This window comes from Callorhinus ursinus, unplaced genomic scaffold, assembly GCF_003265705.2.
Source record: "Callorhinus ursinus isolate GAN/ISIS: 27379988/994484 unplaced genomic scaffold, GSC_fseal_2.0 scaffold11, whole genome shotgun sequence".
Lineage (NCBI taxonomy): Eukaryota > Metazoa > Chordata > Mammalia > Carnivora > Otariidae > Callorhinus > Callorhinus ursinus.
Window position 1 is genome coordinate 16,952,031 of NW_027397073.1, and position 15,090 is coordinate 16,967,120.

The 15,090-nt window shown below is 45.0% G+C and overlaps 1 pseudogene; it reads right to left on the reverse strand.

The window, feature by feature from the left end:
- Positions 1-13,439: 13,439 nt before the first annotated feature.
- On the reverse strand, positions 13,440-14,481 carry LOC112834989 (lipid transferase CIDEC-like; annotated as a pseudogene).
- Between the last annotated feature and the right edge of the window lie 609 nt (positions 14,482-15,090).

The window sequence follows — 15,090 nt, forward strand, 5'->3', positions numbered from 1 at the left end:
GTTTTAAACTGTGATTGGGCAGGAAAAGGAGTTCTTTTTTAGGTCTCAGTCATGGGTCACATATGAGACAACATGCCAGGCCCGCATCCTCTTAACTGGAACTGTGTAAGTGATGAATGTCCTATCATCCCCATTTTGCAGGTGAAAAGTGAGATTAGGGAGAAAAAATGAGTATTTCGCCAATAATCACAAAGCTCAGAAAGTCTGCCAGACACTAGATAAATATGTCTCCATAGAAGCTTTCCATATATTTCCATATATTCATTCGTGCATCCTCATGGGCATACTGCATATGTTCCTCCATTCATTCAACAAATATTTACTGAGCCATTTGTTTTTCTGACTACCGAGAACATAAAAATGTGCCAAGTACTCCCGGGGACAAGGTTTCTTCCTGCTCGGTTAGCAGCCCATCTCAAAATATCCCCAATTTCTTTCAAAAGTAAGGACCCTGAGGAGAATGGAGAGGATCCAAGCCCTCTCCAAATGCACTTGGATAAACCCTTGACTCTTTACTAATAAAAAACATCAATTCTGTGTTTTAAGAGCATCTATCTTCATTCTATAGTCAATACACATTTTTTGGACAATTTTTAAAGAATATTAATAGGAATATTAATATTAAAAGAAATCTTGAGAAAGGAACACTGGAATAAGCCAAATTCAGCTTAAAAAGAGAGAGAGAGGGGGGCGACTGGGTGGGTCAGTCAATAAGCGTCTGCCTTCGGCTCAAGTCATGATCCCGGGGTCCTGGGATCGAGCCCCGCATCGGGCTCCCTGCTCGGCGGGAAGCCTGCTTCTCCCTCTCCCACTCCCCCTGCTTGTGGTCCCTCTCTCGCTGTCTCTCTCCGTCAAATAAATAAATACAAAATCTTAAAAAATAAATAAATAAAATAAAAAGAGAGAGAGAGAATTAGAATAGATATCCATGTTTCGAAAACTTTTTTCTCAAACAGCATTGATGATACTGGGCTCCCCAGCCATAGTTAATGAGTAACCGAAATGTGCACGACTCAGTCTCTCTCCCCCATCCACTGCATATCCAGAAAAAACTCCTGGTGTAGCATTCTCCATCGAAACCACTATCATTTCAATTTGTTTAAATACTTATTATTAAAACAACTTTCAGAACAAGTTACTTAATTTAAATTATTTTCGCCCACACTTTTATTGCCCAATGCAAAAACTTTCCATAGCTTCATGTACCTTTATCATTTTGAATGGCAATACATAATTTTACATAATTGTCCTCAGTCATGTACAATTTTGTGATACTTTATTTTTTCAAAAGATTTTATTTATTTATTTGAGAGAGAGAGAGAGCACATGAGAGGAGGGAGGGTTAGAGGGAGAAGCAGACTCCCCGCTGAGCAGGGACCCCCCCCCCCGATGCGGGACTCGATCCCAGGACTCCAGGATCATGACCTGAGCCGAAGGCAGTCACCCAACCAACTGAGCCACCCAGGCGCCCATTTTTGTGATACTTTAAATTTCACATATTTTTGCAAGTACTTTTCAAAGATGTGACAGAATATACAAGTGTTGTGTTTTGGATAGCTGCACAATATTACCAGACACCATCATTTAAAAACAAGAACGAAAACAAGAAAACACTACCCATGGAGTTTACCTTCTAGAAGTTTGCTTAGAGAGCATTTGGGCCAAACGTCCTATTGTACGCTTGATAAAACCAAAGTCCAGAACTTGCTCACCCCTTTGCCTGAGGTTCCTTCTCTGTATGCTGCTTTTGGAGCTCTCCAGGAGAACCCTGTTCCTCTGACTTCCCTGGCTGGGGACTGAAGCCGGGAGAGGGAGGAGGGGAGCGGTGATGAATGGAAGACAACGGTGAGCTATCTGGGCTCATCCACGCTGGGCCTCTGCAGCATGCTGGTGTAGACTGGGGTGGGAGCTGGCAAAACAGGACACGCATGCAGGCATGCACACATGCTTGCTGCAAGATTCCAGTTAACTTAGACAAGAAAACGGGTTTAGACAAAGTGAGGCATATGCATAGGGGCAGGATCCGTGCAGAGGAGGCATACTTTTGTGCAGCTTTTCCTGGGTTCCCTTCAAGGCGTGTGGCAGTTGTTAGATGAAAAGAAAAGTCAGGAACTCTATTCTCTCAGGCCCTCAACTGTAAGTGATAGACCCATAGATAGATTTATAGTTGGGAGCCTGTGGGAATCGTGGCCAGAGGGGCATGTAGCTCTGTGGTGCCCAAGAACCAGAGTGCAGGTAAGCAGGCAGGTCAGGGATGGAGCCTCAGAATCTAGAGTCCAACTTTTAAAAGCTCTTTAAATTGTTCTGATGGGTGGCCGGTTTGGGAGACACTGATATGGCCCCCCTCCCACTCAGGCTGGGACTCACTTCTCAGGCAGTCAGGAGCTTGACTCGGGGAACTTGATGGCAGGGATGGAGGGAATTACTTTCTAATCTTCAATTCTGTTCAAGTTTATGTAATAACCATTGCTTGGATAACAAGAATTCTATAACAAAGTGTTGCTTAAATTTTCCATTGGCTCAGTATGGTCTTCTAGATATACCTTGATATGATGTGCCTGTTGGGTATGACCCAAGCCCTGCCAACAATCAGCTTCCTCCTGAAACTCACAGGTTACTCTCCAAACTAGCCGATACACTCACCGTGCCTGCTTCCCTCTGGGTTTTTGATGCGAGTGCCCTCAACCATCCCATTTCCTTTCCATAATTCCCGCTCCTCTTCCAAGACTAAGCTCTGGTGCCATGATTTCTGGAAAACCTTACCACTCTGACCTGGGTTAGAGGCCTCTCCTTGGCTCCACAACAACCTCTGCTTTCTTCTAAAGCTAGAGGTGGAATAGATTTGGGGAGATAGGATCAAGACCCAAGTTTTGTACATGTTCAGGTTGAGCCTTGGGACACTCCAACATGTGGAGGTCTGGAAGAAGGGAAAGACCAGTAAAGGATGTTGGGGAGGAGTGACCAGGGAGAAGGAGAAGTTTCACACATAACTGTCTCCATCTCAAGCTTTTGTGTCTCATTCATGTCAAGTCCAAAGCTGTGCTCTTGACTGGCATCAGGGGGGCTCTGTTGCACACAGTGATTCAGGAACCCAGCTGACAGAGGCTTTGTCACCTGCAACAGTGGCTTCCAAGGTTATCCTGGGCATCCACCCACAGCCAGAAGGGAAAGAGCAGAATAAAGAAGGTGCTTCTTAGCCTGGGACCAAGACTCACCAATTCTGCTCGTATTCCACCGCAAGAACTAGTTTGTGCCCTGACCTGGGTGACAAAGGGGTCTGGAAGAGGTAGTACCTAGCTGAGCAGCTGCATCCAAGAAACAGCTCTTAGTGGAAAAGGAAGCACAAGTTATTGGTGGACATCCATCCGACTGCGCAATAGGCATCTTGAAATCTAAGAGAAGACGGCAGCTCAGGAAGCAGGCAGTGATCAACTGGTTGAAATGCTCCTGTTCTGTCACTTATATGAGGGCTGAGGGCTGAGGGCTGAGGGCTGCCTGGCAGTTGATGGAGGGGTTTTGGGGGGGCGATGGAGTCGAACATGTGAACGAAGTAAATGCGTGTACCCCTTCACAAATCGAAGTGCAAAAAAAGTGATTTTTATGTATTCCCCCCTGGAAGGTGGGTGACTTTTATTAAATATATCCAGGAATTTTGGCTACAGTGGTGCATCTGATTCTGGTCTCAATATAACATTAAGACCAGCAATAAGGGCAATCAGAGCCTTCCTAAGCAAATGCAGAGAGGGCTAGACAATTTTCTAATCCTAACTCTTCTCACAGCTCAGATCTTGCCACAGACCCAAGGATTTAATTGTCCCAGCTTCCAGCTCTCTCTTTGTGAAAGCTCTTTTGTCACCTTCTCTGATCCCTTAGTAGGAAAATCCCCACTTGTCCAGTGTTCTGGCCATTAGAAATTTGAAATTTTACCCCTGAGAGTGTTGCTTATAGAGAAAGGAGCAATTTGCAGCCCATTTATTGTACCCTATGTTATTTTACAAATTTTAGGTCATTTGCCCTGATCTTTATTGCTGAAAGTGAATTGACCATTAGCAGGGGAATATTAGCTGCTGAGTGGAATCTGCTATAGACCATTCTTGAAGACCATTAGCTTTTCATTTGGGGGCAGTTGGTGTTTGCTATTTACTGTGTAGTTCAGTTGCATGCATCTCCACCCCCCGCCCCGCCAAATGTTGTGGAACCTTTGAAAGCAATGAGGATAAGTTTTTAGAGTCACATGAAAATGTACAAGCAAGATGGAGGTAGAGTTAGTAGGAGGAGGAAGGCTGCTAGCAAGGGCTTTATTTTACTCATGATCAGGCTGATTTAACTGCCTCCTGACTCCATATGTTATTCCCCTTCTCCTGAGCTTCAGAGTTAATCATAAATAATGTGCATCTCTTCATTTCACCCTAAATGCAAATATCAGTCCTGGAACAAATATTTAAATAGTACCAATCAGAGCTTTTTATGTTCTTTTTATCAAACCCCAAAGTAAACACAGCTTCAGAAAATACTTTCTTTTCTGCAAATGTTATTCTGAAATCTAGCTTACAGGCTACGGGACTTTAACTCAGCCTCGGGCTTAACCACAGAGAAAGCCGAGGGCTAGGGCAGTTTTTGGGATGGGCTCAAGGAGACTTGGTGGTAGCATTGGAAATAAAACCCAGGTCCCTCAACTGGCCCGGGGCTTCCCTCCCCTCCCTCTCTAAGTGCACCCATTCATTTCAGGGGTGGAGGAGGGACAGTAAGAGCTTTATCCACAAGATCGGCCCCTGCCCCTCTCCTGGTCTGATGCTCTTGCAGGGGGAGGGTGTGTTAAGGGAAAACAGGGGTCTCCTCTCATTGCCAGAGAGGGGAAGATAGCAACCTGTCCTTCCCTGGAGTCCCTGCGTAGAAGGAAGGGACAAGCCTCTTCTCTCTGAATGCTATGAGGAGGGGTAGGGCAGGGCAGGAGAGGAAGAGAGGGAAGAGGGAAGACTCCCTTCTTACGGGAGAATGGATAGGGGGTTGCTCATTCTCTAGTAGAGCCTGAATGTATCTCCGCCCCCCCCATCTGTCCCGTACTCTGCAGCACTGCCCCACTCTCACTTTGTGGGACCACCATCGCTTTGTACCTGGCCCCGGGCAAGTCTTGCAACCGGACTCCCCTCTGGGCTCACCTCCTCCAATCCAGCACCCACACAGCAGCCCCAGTGAACATTTTTTTTTTTTAAGATTTTATCTATTTATGTGACAGAGAGAGACACAGCGAGAGAGGGAACACAAGCAGGGGGAGAGGGAGAGGGAGAAGCAGGCTTCCGGAGGAGCAGGGAGCCCGACGCGGGGCTCCATCCCAGGACCCTGGGATCATGACCTGAGCCGAAGGCAGACGCTTAATGGCTGAGCCACCCAGGCGCCCCCCAGTGAACATTTTTAAAACGCAGATCTGATGTCTCCCGGCAAGAACTCTCCACTGGAGCAGGGAGAAGCTCACCCTTTACAGCATGACTTCCAAGGTGGTGATCTCACCCTGGTGCTCCTTCAGCCCTTCTCCTCACCCCTCAACAGAATGTTCCAACAGACACTCTCTGGCCCCTAGACCTCTCCCTCGGCAGGTCCTGCAGACTGGAGTGTCCTCTCTCCCCCCTACTCTGGGTATAATTGTGTTTACTGTTTGTCTCCCCCCGCCCCCACCTTGTCAGTGCCACGAGGGCAAGGTCACATCTTTCTCTGTCATTGTTGTAGTCCCAGCTTTAGCATAATGCCTTGGATTTCAAAGGTCCTTTGTAAACGTAAAACAAATGAACAGGTGAGTGACATGCTACATGTCTTGCAAAGCTCATAATGGAAGTTTCTTCCACCAGGGGAGCTTTCCCATGATTCCCAAAGCATAGAAGGTGCCAACCTACATGCTCCCACCACAGCTTATGCCACCGTGGCACTTCTCACGCTGGGGTGTCATCTCCCATCTTCTCTGTCTCCCCCGACCCAGGCCACATGCCGATGCTTGGGAGGCACAGAGAACAAGTCAGTCTTCCTCACCGCTCTATTGCCCCACCGAGGTCAGGGCCCCGCACCCGCGCTCGTATTCGGTATTTGTCAAATGAATGACTCTACGCCAAACTTCTCTGATTCCCAAGTTAAAGCCTCTATGTTTCCTTTCAGGAAGAGTGGAAAACAAGACTATCAGGATCACTGTCATCCACTTATTGTTCCTTTTATGTTGGGCCCTGTGATAAGCACTTCACACGCATCATCAGGTACGTCCAGGCTCCACCAGTGTGTGGGTACAACTGAGGACACTTGTCTCATTATTTCCCAAATTATCCTGAGTTTGAACACCCATTTCCCCCAAGTACCGTTGTCTGTCTGGCTGTCTTTTTCTTCCTCAGGTTGCATGAGTTCCTGCCTTTTCTGGTTTGTGAATCTTCATCTCTTTCTCTTCCTCATATTTTTTCTGCTTCTTCAAAGCTAACATTCTGGCTTTGGGTAAATTATTCCACTTCTCTCTCTTTTCCTTCCATAACTATAAATTGGAAATAATAATAATACCTCATGGGATTATTGCGAGAATGAAAGAACCTTATAGGTACAAAACACGGAGGACTGCCTATTACGATGCTGATGCCCCCTGGTGCTCTTGCTATGTAGACCTGCTAGTCATCCTCACCCCAACTCAGTCTCACTCCCCAGGAAGCAACCAGCAGAGGTAGCCAGCCTCTCTGCCTGATTCCAACCTCCCAGGAGACCCAGCACAGGTCAGGGGTTTAATCGGCTATAGCAGCGGTCTGGGTCGGGGGTGGGGAGAGGCGCGGTGGGTAGAGATCAAATGCAGGATTATATTACCTGTTACGAGCTAAACTGTATCCTCACCCACCCCCAAATCATATGTTCAAGCCCTAACCCCCAATGTGATTGAATTTGGAAAGAGGGCCTTTAAGGAGGTAACTAAGGCTAAATGAGGTCATGTGGGTGGGGCTCTAATCCAATAGGATTGGTGTCCTTCTAAGAAGAGAAGAAGCTAGAGATGAACACTCACAAGGAAGACGGTGTGCAGACACGGGCAGAGGGAGGCCATCTGCAAGCCAAAGAGCGGTGTCAGGAGAGACACCAAACCTGTAGACACCTTGATGGCAAACTTCTAGCCTCAAAAGGTGAGAAATAAATTTCTGTTATTTATTTTTTTTAAGATTTTTTTTTTTTTATTCATGAGAGACAGAGAGAGAGAGAGAGGCAGGGGGAGAAGCAGGTTCCCAAGGAGCAGGGAGCCTGATGCGGGACTCGATCCCAGGACCCTGGGATCACGACCTGAGCCGAAGGCAGACGCTTAACCATCTGAGCCACCCAGGCGCCCAAATTTCTGTTATTTAAGTCCCCCGGTGGGCTGTATTTGGCAGGGCAGCTCTAGCAAAGTAATACGTTACCCAAAGACAGTTGGCTCTCATTTTTGTGTTTGGGAGAGCAATTCTCATGATCTAGACAGACAGAAAGAAGTTTCCTTTTATTTTTTTTTAAAGATTTTATTTAAGGAGAGAGAGAGAGAGAGAGAGAAAGAGCGGGGGGGGAGGGGCAAAGGGAGAGGGAGAAGCAGGCTCCCCACTAAGCAGGAAGCCCCACACCTGGACGCTCCATCCCAGGACCCTGGAATCATGACCTGAGCGGAAGGCAGATGCTTAACCGACTGAGCCACCCAGGTGCCCCAGAAGTTTCCTTTTAAAAATAGTGCCTGGGGGGTGCCTAGGGGGCTCAGTCAGGTAAGCGGTCCACTCTTGATTTCAGCTCAGGTTGTGATCTCAGGGTGGTGAGATTGAGCCCTGCACAGGCTCCGGGCTCAGCAGGGACTCTGCTTCGGATTGTCTCTCCCCTCTTCCTCTGCCCCTCCCCCACCGCCTCTAAAATGTAATGGTCCCTGGAACAGGGTACGTGAACTGCAAATGATAGGAGTCATTTTGTCACTGCTGTTGGTGGTGGTCATGTTGTCATGGTTAGGCTCATTGCTAAGAGCAATGGGTTGCTCAGGGCACTCCACAGCCTAGAAGGTTCAGACACCCTCAAGAGAAAGCCAGAGTAACTACTAGGTTCTCCACACACAAGATTTGTTTTTGAGGTATAATTGGCATGTAACATTGTATTAGTTTCAGATGTGCAACATGATTCGACATTTGTGTATACTGCAAAATGGTTACTGTTAGTTAAGTCTCTTACCCATCACCACACACAGATACAGAAATTTTTTTTGTTGTTATGAGAACTCTTAAGATCTACTCTCTTAGCAACTTCAAATATGTAATTTAGTTCTGTTAGCTATACTCACCATGCCGTACACTGCCTCCCCAGGACTTGGAAGTTTGTACATTTTCACCCTCTTCACCCATTCCCCTGCCCCTACCACCTCTGGCAGCCACCTCTGGCAATCTGTTCCTTGTATCTATGAGCTCTTTTCTTGTTGTTGTTTTTTCCTTTTTTTAGATTCTACATGTAGCTGAGATCATATGGTATTTGTCTTTCTCTGATTTATTTTTTTTAGCATAATGCCCTCAAGGTTCATCCATGTTGTTACGAGTGGCAGGATTTCCATCTTTTTATGACTAAACAGTGTTCTATCACCTCTCTCTCTCTCTCTCTCTCTCAGTGGACTCTTAGATTGTTTCCATATTTTGGCTATTGTAAATAATGCTGCACTGATGGGGCGCCTGGGTGGCTCAGTTGGTTAAGCGACTGCCTTCGGCTCAGGTCATGATCCTGGAGTCCCGGGATCGAATCCCACATCAGGCTCCCTGCTCATCAGGGAGTCTGCTTCTCCCTCTGACCCTCCCCCCTCTCATGTACTCTCTCTCTCTCAAATAAATAAATAAATCTTTAAAAAAAAATGCTGCACTGAACATGGAGGTGCATATATTTTTTTGAATTAGTGTTTTAATTTTATTCAGATAAATATCCAGAAGTAGAGTTGCCAAATCATATGGTCGTTCTATTTTTAATTTCCTGAGAAGCCTCCATACTGTTTCCCATGATCACACCCAGTTACATTCCCACCAACAGTATACCAAGTTTCCCTTTTTCTTCATATCCTCATCAACACTTATTTCTTGTCTTCTGGAGAATGGCCATTCTAAGAGGTATGAGGTGATATCTCATTGTGGTTTTTTTAATTGAAGTATAATTAACATAAAATTTTAGTTTTGGGTGTACAACATCGATTGAACAATTTTTCTTTTTTGAAGATTTTTTTTTTTAAAGATTCACTTATTTGAGAGAGAGAAAGCGAGGGAGGGGTGAAGGAGAGAGAATCCCAAGCAGACTCCCCACTGAGCATGGAGTCCAGCACGGGGCTCGATCTCACAACCCTGAGATCAAGACCTGAGACCAAGAGTCAGACGCTTAGGGCGCCTGGGTGGCTCAGTCGTTAGGCGTCTGCCTTCGGCTCAGGTCATGATCTCAGGGTCCTGGGATCGAGCCCCGCATCGGGCTCCCTGCTCGGCGGGAAGCCTGCTTCTCCCTCTCCCACTCCCCCTGCTTGTGCTCCCTCTCTCGCTGTGTCTCTCTCTGTCAGATAAATAAATAAAATCTTTAAAAAAAAAAAGAGTCGAATGCTTAACCAACTGAGCCACCCAGATGCCCCTCGATTCAACAATTCTATACATTACTCAATACTTACCATGATAAGTGTAGTCACCATCTGTCACCATACAGCAATTTCACAATATTATCGATTGTATTCTCTATCTGTACTTGCCATGTCTGTGACTTATTTTATAACTGCAAATTTGTACTTAATCCCCTTCACCTATTTGACCTTTTCCCCACCACCCTCCCCTCTGGCAACCATCAGTTTGTTCTCTATATTTAAGAATCTGTTCATTGTGGTTTTGATTTGCATTTTCCTGATGATCAGTGATGTTGAGCAATTTTACATGTGACTGCTGGCCATCTAGATACCTTCTTTGGAAAAATGTCTGTTCAGATCCTCTGCCCAGTTTTTAATCAATTGTTTGTTGTTTTGCTATTGAGTTATATGAATTCTTCATGTATTTTGGATATTAGCCTCTTACAGATATGTGATTTGCAAATATTTTCTCCCATTCAGTAGGTTGTCTTTCCATTTTGTTGGTGGTTTCCTTTGCTGTGCAAAAGCTTTTTACCTTGATCTAGTCCCACACAAGATTTTTGTCATCTTGAAATTCCATGGGTGAAATTGAAGATGATTTGTTTGAATTCAAAGTTAGGATGGACAGTAATGAAGATAGTAAAAATGGGAAAAGCATTTAAAAATGAAGGCAAGATGGATATTGTGACCAAGGGTGAGTGGGAAAGCCTTAAAGCCAATAGTAATGGAGCAAATAGAAAGGAATAAAATCATTTTAGATAAATAACGGATAAAAGGGTATCCTGCTATATATTTATCATATCAGTGTAACAAAATACTTTCTGTATAAACTTTTTTTTGAGGCAAAGAAAAGGTCTATTCTCTTTCCTTTCAGTGCAACAAAAAACCGTTGGCCTGAGTCAACCTGAGTCACTGTGAATTATGTGGACTTCTGTTGTTTGCCTCAGACTTTTGCCATCATTTTTATGTTGTTCTACGAGAAAATTGTGTTTTGCATTCCAAGTAGATTTTGGATCACAACATGTCTATAAATTGGGACAGCTGATTTCCAATTTTAATAAGAGGCGATGGTTCCTGCCAACACTCAGATTGATATATCATACTCCATATTAGGAAAAAGTAAACTGTCAGATCACAAATGAGTTGAAATTCGTTTTCTGCCTCATAAATGTGTTCTAAAGAAAAAGGCTAACTTTATCCCCCTGTTAAACTCTGACTTCCATGTTAGTGAATTTCCTCTTTAATTTTTGTGTATTCCAAAGTCCCTACAACAATCTCTATTTCATTTTTGCAATCAGAAAAACAATATAACAAAGACTTTTTAAAAAGAGAGACTCTGGAGTTTTCTTTCATGTGGTTAAAAAAAAAATCCTTAAAAGAAAAATTCCATTTGGCACTGAGAAGACTTCATTTATTCCTATCTCTGGAGCAATGCCACAAACTTCATTTGTGATGTACCAAGCTTATCTTTGGATGGAAGATTACAGAAGAACAGTGAGGAGGGCAGGTGTCCTTTATTTGCACATAACCTTATAAACCGGCTAATTCTGTGCCCTGTTGTCACCAACACCTGCATGACGGGCTGGGGCTAATAAAAGAGGCATTCAGGGGCAGAAAACTATCATTAACAAAACTCCAAAGTCAAAGTTGAGTCTTTGTTGAGTCCACTCAGTTAGCTGTGGATTTCTTTTCTCAATGATAAATAATTCACATAGTTCGTGAACTTAAAAATATGAAACGCTTGGGCACCTGGGTGCCTCAGTTGGTTAAGCGACTGCCTTCGGCTCAGGTCGTGATCCCAGGGTCCTGGTATCGAGTCCCACATCGGCCCCCCCTGTGGGGAGCCTGCTTCTCCCTCTGCCTCTGCCTGCCACCCCCCCGCTTGTGTTCTCTCTCTCTCTCTCTGTCAAATAAATAAATAAAATCTTAAAAAAATTGATAAATGAGATATATTTTAAAAAAATATGAAACGCTTTACAGTGAAAACTTTTGGGTCCTTCTTCTGTGCAGTTTTGATCTCTGAGACTTCACAGGTCACTAATTACTTTTCTCAGTTTCAGGTGTATTCTTTCAGAACTTCTTTAGGCAAATACAAGCGTATATGACCTCATGTATATTTTAAGCTGGGGATCAATTAAAGAACACAATGCCTAGTGGAAATGATCTTCTTCCAGGATTTTTTTCCTTTTGGGTGTAAGAAAAATTATTATTATAGTGAACCTTATTATATGGTTTCAGTTTTCTAGCAATAGTAGAGATAGCCCAGCCTACTAACCAGTCCTTGGTTAGGCATCAATAGATGTGTCTTTGGCTTAAAATATGACTCTGAACTATAGTTCTTTGACTGCAGTTAAGAGAATATGCATCTGTTACTGTGAAATGGGGATAGATGTGTCAGTGCTCTGAAAAGTGTAAGCGCCCAGGCAAAAAGAAGGAATTAATGATTACCTTCAAGTGGACTACAATGTCTTCTAATCTTCCTTTGATGATAAATGAACAGCCTTAAATTGTGGCTCAAAACTATTAAACTAAATTTGCAAAGCAAGACACAGCTATCAGATGTAATCTCCATAATGAACTCAGCAACGAACCTTCCTTTATTGCTTGCAAATGCCACTACCGTTAGCCAAAGTTTATTGAACCTCTGTAATGTGCTTTTTACCATCCAAAGTGAGATGACTGAGTTGGGAGAGATCTGTGGACACCTGGAATGTCTAAAAAGGCCATTGGTAACTAGCCATAGAAGAGATCTATGGGAATTTGCTAAGGAAGCAATGGTGGTATGCCCTCTGTCTCTCAACAAATCTGAAGGCACTCATTTAGCTGAGCAGGATTTCACAGCATCGTTTTGCATAAATCAGTATTAACTTACAGGTTATATTTTATTTTTTTAAATATTTTTATTTATTTATTTATCTGAGAGAGAGAGCACAAGCAGGGGGGCAGGCTCCCTGCTAAGCAGGGAGTCTGATGCAGGGATCGATCCCAGAACCCTGGGATTATGACCTGAGCCAAAGGCTGATGCTTAACCCACTGTGCCACCCAGGTGCCTGATTTTTGACTGTTAAATACATTTTGTTTTCCTGGGGGGGTGGAAAAAACAACTCGATCATTATGTATATTGGCTTCTTGCATATTGCAGGAATCTGTAAACATTTTGTATAGGATTTTTACATCTAATGTTTATGAGGGAGATTAGCATGGAAATATCCTTTCTCATAATGTCTTGTCAAATGTTAATATCAAATTTATACCAGGCTAATCAAATGAGGTGGGAAATGTCCTCTCCCCCAGCATAACTAATTTATTGCCAACATTCTCATGTTGCACTAGTGGGCTTGAGAGTCCGTTCAGGAGTACTCTGCATGGGGGACCAGGAGGTAAGGAGTATAATGAAACTGTAGGGTGTGAAGACAGGATGCTGAGGAGCAGGCTTCATGCTGTAGCCTTGCTCAGCTAAGCGATGCCAGGCAGGAAAAACCAGGCCAGGTCAGGAACCCTTAGTTCTCCATTAGCCAGCGCACTCAAGGTTTCTGGTTCTTCCTCCTGCTTCCTCGTTTGTGGTCTTGTCAGGAAGAGGGCGGTGTGAGGAGGCAAGAAGCTCTCTAGGAGTTCCTGGGGGGCTCAGGCGATTGAGCACCCGACTCTTGATTTCAGCTCAGATCATGATCTCATGACTGCATCAGGCTCCGTGCTGGGGGGGGGGGGGTCTGCTGAAGATTCTCTCTCCCTCTGCCCCTCCCCCATGCACACATGTGCTCTCTCTCTCTAAATAAAATCAAATAAAATCTTAAAGAAAAAGAAGATCTCAAGTTGTTTCTGGATGCTACCAGCTGAGCACTGGGTCCCTAGTCTAGTCTTCGGCTGGGAAAGCCTCCAAGAACTTGGGCCTTCCTTGTAGTATCTTCAGACTGGTGGGGATGAGGGATGAGACCTTGCCCTTGGGCCACCTTCCCTCTGTGGCACCCAGGAGTTGCTGCATGTAACAGGAGGTGCTGAGCAGCATAGGGCCTATGGCTTACATGCTGAAGAGGGGCCAGAAAAGAGCTTCCTTCATGTTGCACTTGACCCTGTAGCAGTGCGTAGCCTAGGAAATGGAGGATGTGCTATTGTGAGTTGCCTTCACTGTCAACCAACCAATGAAATCCTGTGGGTTCACCTTGTACAAGCCATGGGTTATGCGGGTCACTTCGATCTTCCTGGCAGGCTTATGGGAGAGGGAGAATTAGTACCTTGTCTCTTGCATCAAGATAAGCATGTGGTTGGCACCCCTTAAGGACTTCCCCTAGGCTTTCTATGTTCTCCCCCAGTAGGGGGGACCTCATCTGCTCTGATGGAGACTGCCATTTCTGCCCCTTCTGGAGGACCATGAACACTGTCCACTGTCTTGGAAATACTCTTCTGTTTTTTGGGGCTTTTTTAAAAAAAGATTTTATTTATTTATTTGAGAAAGAGACAGAGCACAAGCAGGGGGAGAGGCAGAGGGAGAGGGAGAAGCAGGCTCCGCACTGAGCAGGGAGCCCGACACTGATCTTGATACCAGGACCCTGAGATCATGACCTGAGCTGAAGGCAGACACTTAAGCGACTGAGCCACCCAGGCACCCAATAGTTTTCTGTCTTTCCAGTGGTGTCATCCTCCTCCAGCACCAGGGAGAGGGCTTGTCCATCAGCGTCAGGCTGTCCCGGACCTGGAAGGGGCCCATCCAGACTGTGCATCACAATGCCCTTCTGCACACTCTGGTTTGCAGTGCTTGCTCTGAAGGGCTGGGCCCTGGAGGCCTCCAGACTGGGCTCCAGCAGTGGCTACAGGGACACCACCGAGGTGCACACTGCCACACATGTGGAGAGGGACTTACGGTAGAAAAAGTTGAGGAACGTCATGGCGTATTCCATCCTCATCAGCTGGACTGCCTTGTACCACCTCCACAGCCTCCTAACCTCCCTGCAGTTGTGCCCCTGGGAAATATTTCCTCTATCTTCATGTCTGGGAGAGATTATATCAGCCTGGAGGAGGAGAAAAAAGAGAAAAAGAAGAACGCATTCAGTTAGGATTCCATTTATCAAAATTTCAAAAACGGGCAAAAATAAGCTATCCTGTCTAGTAATGCATACAGAGCTGGCAAAGCTGTAAAGAGAAGCAAGAAAATGTGCATCACAAGGATCAGAATGGTGGCTATGTCTTGAAGGGAGAGAGGATTTATTGTCCAGGATGGGCCAACGGAAACTTCTTCAGTGTTACCCGTGTTATTGACCTGGGTGGTGGTTGTGCAGGACTTAGCATTAAAATTCTTTAAACCCGGGGTAAAAATTCTGTTTTAAGCCATAGTCTTTAAATGCTGACCTCTGGGCCAAATCCAGCCTGCTGCCTTTTTTACAATAAAATTTATTGGAACAGAGCCACATTAATTATGTGCTTTAGTGCTACAAACGTTCTACAGAAGTTCTGACGGAGACTGGATGTCCTGTAAAGCCAGAAATATTTACTGTCTGGCCCAGAAGAAT